Source organism: Gossypium raimondii, chromosome 2, assembly GCF_025698545.1.
Source record: "Gossypium raimondii isolate GPD5lz chromosome 2, ASM2569854v1, whole genome shotgun sequence".
Classification (NCBI taxonomy): domain Eukaryota; kingdom Viridiplantae; phylum Streptophyta; class Magnoliopsida; order Malvales; family Malvaceae; genus Gossypium; species Gossypium raimondii.
Window position 1 is genome coordinate 26,489,434 of NC_068566.1, and position 7,686 is coordinate 26,497,119.

At 32.7% G+C, this 7,686-nt stretch overlaps 1 non-coding gene across 1 annotated transcript; it reads right to left on the reverse strand.

The window, feature by feature from the left end:
• Positions 1 to 7,580: 7,580 nt before the first annotated feature.
• On the reverse strand, positions 7,581 to 7,686 carry LOC128039492 (small nucleolar RNA R71). Its single transcript, XR_008193994.1, has one exon. It is a non-coding gene; the product is annotated as a small nucleolar RNA R71 (small nucleolar RNA).

Below are 7,686 nucleotides of genomic sequence, written 5' to 3' on the forward strand. Positions count from 1 at the left end.
ATGAGGACACATTGATTAGTCACTTAGGTTGAATGTTTTGGCTTGTTTTAGGCGTGTTTAAATGTGTTTTTAAATTATGGAAATGGTTGATTTTGATTTGGCTTAGTACCTAAGTTTTGGATGAAAGTTTGTCTTGTTTTGGAAGCTTTTTAATGTGCACACGACTTGGGACACAGGCTGTCACACTGTGTGCCTTATTAATTTTAAGTGCATGATTTTTTTACACGGTCACAGTTAGTTACATGGTCTGAGCACACGGACATGTGGAGTAGCCACATGGACTGGGCTTTGTCACACAGCCTGGCCACACAGCCGTGTGACCCCTATTTCCAAAATTTTCAAAACTTTTTCATATTTTTTTTGTTTTGATTCAAATTAGCCCTTAATTGTTCCCAAACTATTTTTAGGGCCCGTAAGCTCATTTCAAGGCCCGTAAATGTTATTTTTCTATGAATGAAATGCAGATTCGATTGTATTTATTTAAATTAATAAATGAATAGTTTAATGATTTAAATTGTTTTGATATGTGTCGTAATACTCTGTAATCCTAATCCGACGACGGAGACAGGTTAGAGGTGTTACAACTAAAATTTGAGTTATTGCAATTCTCCTCCACTTAAGAAATTTCATCCTCAAAATTTACATGAAAAGAGATAGGGATACTGAGATCTTATCATCTCTTTCGATTCCCTGGTAGCTTCTTTTACACTATAACTATGCCATAGGACTTTTACCACTGGCACGTACTTGTTTTTCAACTCTTTTACTTCTCAAGCCAAGATTTCTACTAGCTCTTCTTTGTTTGACATGTTGCACCTCAATTGCTTCTATAAGAATCATATGAGAAGGATCTGATCGATACCTTCGAAGCATTAATACATGAAATACATTATAGATCTTTCGTAACTTTTATGGTAGTGCTAAATGCTAGGCAACTGACCCTACTTTATTGATGATTTCATACAACCCGATATATTTAGGACTTAGCTTCCCTTTGCGACCAAAGCGCAAAATTTTCTTCCACTGAGAGACTTTTAGGAATACTTTATCGCCTATAGCATATTCAATTTCCATCCATTTTAGATCAACATATGAATTTTTCCTATCAAAAGCTACTTTTAATATGACTTTTATTAAATTCACCTTATCTTTAGTTTCTTGGACCAATTCCAGTCCTACCATCTTTCACTCGATTAAGTCTAACAAACACAATGGTGTTCTACATCATCAGCTATACAAAACTTCATATGGACCCATTTGGATGCTTGATTAGAAAGTATTATTATAAACAAATTCATCTTGAGGTAAATAACATTCTCAACTAGCCTTTAGCTCAATGACATAGTCTCGAAGCATATCTTCCAACAATTGAATAACACGTTCTAATTGGTCGTTTGACTGTGGACGAAAAGTTATGTTGAAATTCAACCTCATACCTAAAGATTCATGCAATTGTTTCCAGAATCTCGAAGTGAAATGAGGATCTCGATCCGAGATAATAGACAAAGGTACACTGAAGTTTTGCTATCTCGCGAATCCACTATAACCTAAATAACAGTTCTTTTGTTCAATGAAATTGGCAAGCCAATAACAAAATCCATACCAATTCGTTCTCATTTCCATTCAGGACTTGAAATAAGTTGAAGCAACCTCATGGGAACTTGATGTTCAACTTTTACTCGCTGGCAAATTAAGCATTTAGCAACATATTGGATGATTTCTCTTTTCATACCTAACCACCAATATGATTATCGTAAGTCATGATACATTTTCATACCACTAGGATGCATAGCAAAAGAACCATCATGAGCTTCATGCAGAATCAATTTATTCATTTCAATATTGTAAGGTACACAAATTTGATTGTGAAATCAAAAGCAATTATTCACACTGATGCTGAAACTCTCATTGTTGCCACACTGAGTAAGCTTTATTTTCTCTAACAGTTTAGCATTTACGAATTGTGTCTCTTTTATTTAATTAATCAACACAGACTTTATTTTCAATTCAGCTAATAAGCTTCCATCTTCTTATAGGATACTTTGTCGATGCCGTGGACAATGAGGCCAATTTGGACCAAAATACTCAAATTGAGATGGCGTTCAAAAGCTTGTCCAAGGACTTTACTGGCTTTCGGGCCGCATATAACCTTGGAAACAAAAACCTAACACTTACATAACTCATGAAGGAGTTACAATCTTATGAGTTGATGTTGAATGACAGTCAGCCAGTCCGAAGAGTAGAAAAAAATATAGTTGTCGCTTCTTCCTTAAAAGGGAAGGAAAAGCATACTAAGAAAGGCAAGGCTAATGTCTTTGGGCCACTACAAGTGGAAAGGAAAAGAATCAAAAATCCTAAATATTTATCTAAGTCTAAATGCTTCTTCTAGAGTAAGAAAGAGCACTTCAAGGAAAACTATTGACCGTCACCAAATGTGTGAACGTTTGACTAGAAAATACCACACCAGAAATATAAAATTAAGTAAGCGATGTTCACAAGTATACAGTTCAAATTGAAATATAGTAAAGTGTTAGAATGGAACACAAGAAGTATTCTGAGTATCGTATCCAAGGGAGGACGAATTAAATCCTAAATTTACTTCTACAATAACAAGTCTAAACAGTCGTAATTAAAACTTATATTAAGATAAATAATAAATAGATAACAAACATAAACTAAATTAAATAAATGAAAAATAGACAAACAACTAAATCAGGTTAACATGTAGAAGATTAACTCGTTTTAGTGGTTGTAGTTAACATCATAATTTGGGTTTAAATGGAATTAACTAGAATTACCTCCCAACCTCTACTAATTAACTAATTGATAGATGCTCACTTATCTCCCAACCTCACTTTCTCCACCGGGATAAACTTTGATTTACTTGACAAACTTATCTCCTGGCCTCGTTTAACCTAGATTACTTCCTAAGGTCATCAATCCTAGGGTTTAGGCACACATAGTTTAAGACCAGTTAATTCTTATGGGAAACCCGCATTCGTCTGTTAACTACTCCCACATTCACTCGTTAATCTCTTTAGAGATTTAGCCTCTCATGGATCTGGATGCCATAACTCTTAGATTTAATTTAAACATGTAGAAAACACAAGTAAATAAAGTAAAAGAAAAGGTTAAGAAATTGTTCAATTGATTGAATCGGATGTGCTCAGAGTTGTGTAATCTCTTGATCGTTAACTAATCTTGATGTTTGTAAAAGGATAATAAAATAATCTATTGAATACTTTAATAGAAAAGACTTGTGTTCAAACTGAACCTAGTCGAAAAGAAAAAAGTTAGTAAAAACTGAAGATAAAACGAACTAAAACTGAAATCTACTATCTTCGGCTCCTAAAGGCTTGTCTACATATTAGCAACAACCTTTCTATTTGTAATGATGTTTAGAATGTTGGGCCATTGGGACACCTCGTGGCGCAGCAGAAAAAAAAATATTATGATGATCCAAACCAGGAATTCATGCACGAGGAATGAATCGAGGTGAGAAGGGTATGAACGATTACCTTTAATTGTCTGAAAATCAAAGAAAACTATTGTGAAACTGATTACACAAATGTATATCAATTTCAAGCCGCTACGAAAAGTTTCTGCCTCTACGTAATCCGCCCGGTGTGACAACGAACGGCAAGAACTCTTTAAAATTTTTCAGAGATAATTCACTTTATAACAGCTGCTAAACCTCACTCTTTTTTATTTATGGTATATTAGGTTTTCTTAAAAACCCTATATTTTCTAATTCGGGAATAATTGATATTTTAATAATTAACCGAATATTATAATTATAATTACCATAATTATAATAATGTTTGACCGAAAAAATTACAATTACAATAATTATAATAATATTCGATCGTAAATTATAATTACAATAATTATAATAAGGATTTTGGTAAATTATGTTTAGTTAAATTTTATACAAATCAAATTCATATATATTAATTTAACCATGTTCTCATTATGTGTACAACATACTTGTACATATAATTCGTTCGATATTTAACTGCCCAATTTAATTAATTCTATAATCAATTTAATTCACGTGACAACTAAAAATAATACCAACTATGTTTGGATTCCATTTGTTTCAACCATAGGGTGTGACCCTGTAGGTTCTTGTATCGTTAGCAGTAATACTAGAATGATTCTAATATTACAAGCAATGAGTGGCATCTAGCAATGCATCATTGCTACCTAAGTTACAAGAAGCCTTGATTCGACATAACCTCTCTGTGATTAACCTTTCATGTATTAAATCCTTTCATCCTTTATATCTAGAATGGAAACAAGTCATGGCATAGTCACACTTGCATAGTCCATCTAATGTTTCTTGATATCCTGAGTAGACTATGATAGACAAATTAGTATGATATCTCATATCAACTTATTTGAGTATGGCCATGCATTTCTTGTCTAACTCAATCAAGTGGCCTAAGATATTGCTCCCATTATGTAAGAGGGACAAATCCTATATTGATTAACCATATCCCACTACATAGATTGTGGTATATCCAACATAATCCTTTATAGGACAACCTGTTATGGTGGAAGTTTGACTGTATCAAAATATACGACTCACGATGTTGGGATAATGATGATCTCAAGTCTGAGGATTTTATACATAGTAATCACTATGAGTAATGTTGTGACTATTACATAAAAATCCAAGAAACATACTCATAGCGGGTCTATCCAATATGTCGTTCTCTAACACACATACCCATGTGACATCCCATGTCAATGACAACACTTTGTCATCAATAAGCTACACGTTAGTCTTAATGCATTATTGTTGTCCAAGCCTACAATAATACTCGACTAAGGACCTTTTAAGAATAATCATATTATTCTTAGGACATTGTTATAAAACAATTTATTTATATACACAGAAAAGAAACTAAAATAATAATGACGTTTTTCTAAGTGACAAATCTAAGATCTCGGAAGAGCTTTTGATTTAGATTCCAAGTTCATAAATGATCGAGTTGCCATGGAATTTTTCTAGGACATTATTAAACATGATAAATAATTAATTAACTAAAAAGTTGTAATTATTCTAGCTTATTGTAAACTTGAAATTATATAGGGTTTTTCTATATGCTTTTACCACCTTTATACTTAATTATTATGTTTATCTCGAGTAATTATTATTGAAAGAAGTGAATTTTACTTAATTAGAAATTTTAGACATGAATTTAGAAAGTATGTGAAATTATGCTAATCACATGATTTTCATGCATATTTTATATTAATTCATGTTAATTTATTAATGTATGTATTTTTCACTATGTAGGAGGTCTATTGGAGATATGATTTAAATAAATAAACGATGGCCATGCACAAATTATCCATGTGGAAAGCAATACCATGCAATTTTGGGCATAGGGTTGACTACTTTACCAGTAAAGAATGTGATAAAAGATGGACATGTCTACTAAGTTATTGGACTGAAAAAATTGTCCAACAAAGGGAATTAAAAGCTCAGTTTCAGCATTTGATTTTGGCTGCCCAAAATGTGTTTTGGGATATTTAATTGAAGGTCCCTATAGTTGGAAAATAATAAAAATTCAGCCCAACAACTTTCTTGTTGAAACCGTCCACTCTATAGTTATTTTTAGCTTGAAATTCAATTTCAAATTGAGAAGACTTGGTCATCCCTTTTCCTTGAACCAAGGCCGGCCACATGAGAGAGGGAAAGAATAAAATTTAAACCTATTTTTAGTAAACTCAAGCCCTTACCTTCACCTATAAATACCTTGTCATTCCTCACTTCTAAATCATCCCTAATCCCTCATCACTCAACATTCCTCTCTCGATCAAATTATTTTTCTCTCAATTTCTTTTCCCCTTTCCTGTTGCATAGCCCCTATCCCCTCTCCCATCTTTAGCCTCAAAAGCTTTGTCAAAAGCACTCTTTACCAGGCTACCTTCAAAACCCTTAGCAAAAGAAGCTTTAATCAGAACGAATGAGCGCTTCAGTCAAAATAGATCCGAAAGGCTACTAAATTGAGCAAACTCTTTCCTCTTGTCATTTATTTTAAACATGTTTTCTTTGTGTTTTATGTTTTTGACATCAAATATAAATATTTAATTCCTATCTTCTAGGATGATTATATTAATTTAATAAGATTTATTTAATTCATGTTAACATGTTTTATGCTTCAGTCAATTATGTTTTCAATTAATATCATGATGCATTTCATTCATACATGATTGGGTGCACTCAGATTAGCTGAGCGATCCTAACCAGACGATGGCTAGTAGATGCTTATTGAAAAGTTCAATGCTTAATTTAGGTCATTAAAACCAACTAAGTTAAGGTTCATAATATCTTTAGGTAGCTCTATTATCTTGCATGGTTTTTAGATTTATGTAATTAAACTATTGCAAATGTAAATGTCCCTGTGACCTTGGATAAATGCTAAGAAACCCTTAGTCTAATATTATCAGTAATATGCATATTTAACTAAGTAAAAGATTTGAGAGGACTTAATTTGGTTTCCAAACCCATAAGAGATTGAGTTCCTATGGAAGTAATTCTGAACATGTTAGCATGATGAAAGTAAGTTGATTTGATTAATATAATTACCCTAGCCCATTTAATGTTGATTTTTTGTTGTTGCTAAAGCCTTCATTCATACACTTAGGTAAATTGCATTTAGATTAGAAATTGCATTAGGGATCATTCTTACATTTAATTAATCTAATCATCACTATCCAAATTTATTAATTTTTTTACATCAATTTGTTAATTATAATTTTACAATTAATTGTTTAAGCTTATACATCACTGATTTAAACATAGTCCTTATGGAGACAATACTCTTCTTACTTACTTATTACTTGCTAACGACTATGTATACTTGCACACTCTGTTGAGAACCAAGTTTTTCACGCCGTTGCTGGGGACTGTTAATTTAATCATTATTTGTGAAATTATTTCTTACAAATTGGTTTATTTATTTTTATTTTTATTTAATTAATGATTTATTTTATTTTTTTGTGGTTTCCTTTTCAAGTGTTTGTGAACATTAATCGAATTATTGATTTATTCCTTGTAGACCCTAAAATCGAGCAAACATTTAGACAAATAAGACGGGGAAGACTAGCCCAAAGACAAGTCGTAGAAATGGACCCTAAAAATCAAAATAAAGTTCAAAGGAATGGAGTCGCATATGCTCGTAATCTAATCCTTATTACTGATGATAGGGATCGAGTTATAAGGCAGTATGTTGTGCCTCTTTTTAATGAGCTTAATCCGAGAATTAGGAAACTGGAGATCGAGGCACCATAATTAGAATTGAAGCCTATGCTTCAGATAGTGGGCCAGTTTAGTGGAATGCCCACAAAAGATCCACATCTTCACCTTCGACTATTCATGGAGGTGAGTGATTCCTTCAAGATAGCTGGTTTAACCAAAGACGCATTGAGATTGAAGTTGTTTTCATACTCGTTTTAAGATAGAGCACGAGCATGGCTTAATTCATTGCCACCAAGCTCAATTTCTACATGGCAAGAATTAGCAGAACGCTTCCTTATTAAGTATTTCCCACCTAGTAAAAATGCTAAGTTGCAAAATGAGATCACCACTTTTCAGCAAGTGGATGACGAATACTTATACGAGGCATGAGAAAGATTTAAAGAGCTACTACGCAAAGGCGCTCACCATGGGAT